This window comes from Buceros rhinoceros, unplaced genomic scaffold, assembly GCF_000710305.1.
Source record: "Buceros rhinoceros silvestris isolate BGI_N320 unplaced genomic scaffold, ASM71030v1 scaffold5836, whole genome shotgun sequence".
In the NCBI taxonomy this organism is placed as follows: Eukaryota; Metazoa; Chordata; class Aves; order Bucerotiformes; family Bucerotidae; genus Buceros; species Buceros rhinoceros.
Window position 1 is genome coordinate 12393 of NW_010415723.1, and position 853 is coordinate 13245.

The following is an 853-nucleotide window of genomic DNA, read 5'->3' on the forward strand; positions in this document are numbered from 1 at the left end:
AGAGCGTCGCTTCATTTAACAGTATGGTACCTCTCGATGCTTGAACTCGGTTTCTGCTGTGTAGGGTATTGAACCTTCATCTCTTTATTAGAAAGTCTGTGTTTGGGTACTTAATCCTATAAGAAAATCACATAGCTGAGTATTTTGTACCTTAAGTTGTGATAGCACTCAGTTTACCGCACTGTTTCTAATTATGTCACAAAATAAAATGTTACTTAAAAATAGTTGATGTGAGGGTATTTAACCCTATTTCCCTTATGTCTTTACTCTCCTGACTGACTTAGCTTAACATTCCAATTCAAGAATTTTTGTAATTTTGAAGGAATGAAATTTTTTATGGGAAAGGGAGGAGGCTTCAAGGCTCTATAGGTAATATCTTCTGGTTTTCTTGGATTCAACTTCTCTGATTAGCTAGAGGTGCCAGCACAAGCTGGGACCAGCAGGTGGTCATTGCTTCTTTCTGAGGTATTGGACCCTTCAGGTGTTTTGCTTTGAGGTTTTTTCTTTCCTTGTAGCACATGAGACATTTCAGTCACAGTCTGTGTTAACCTGTGACTTTTAACCTGGTACAGGGCTTCTCATCCAGTTTCCTCATATCCACCAAATATAGAGGGGGGTGCATGTGGCAAAACTTTGTGTGTTTCATCCCAACAGTCCTGCCACGCTGTGAAGCAGCATCTGGTGTAGAGACCTGCAGAAGTCTAACTGCCAAGGTAGTTCAGTTCGTGCAAGGCACAGAAAAAGCCATTGTAGATTTCATGCATCAGGCCACTCATGGAAAAATGAGTGATATTTTGGGTATTATGAATGTTTTGATGACTCGCTGCCTTTGTGCTGTGTGTTACAGCACCGC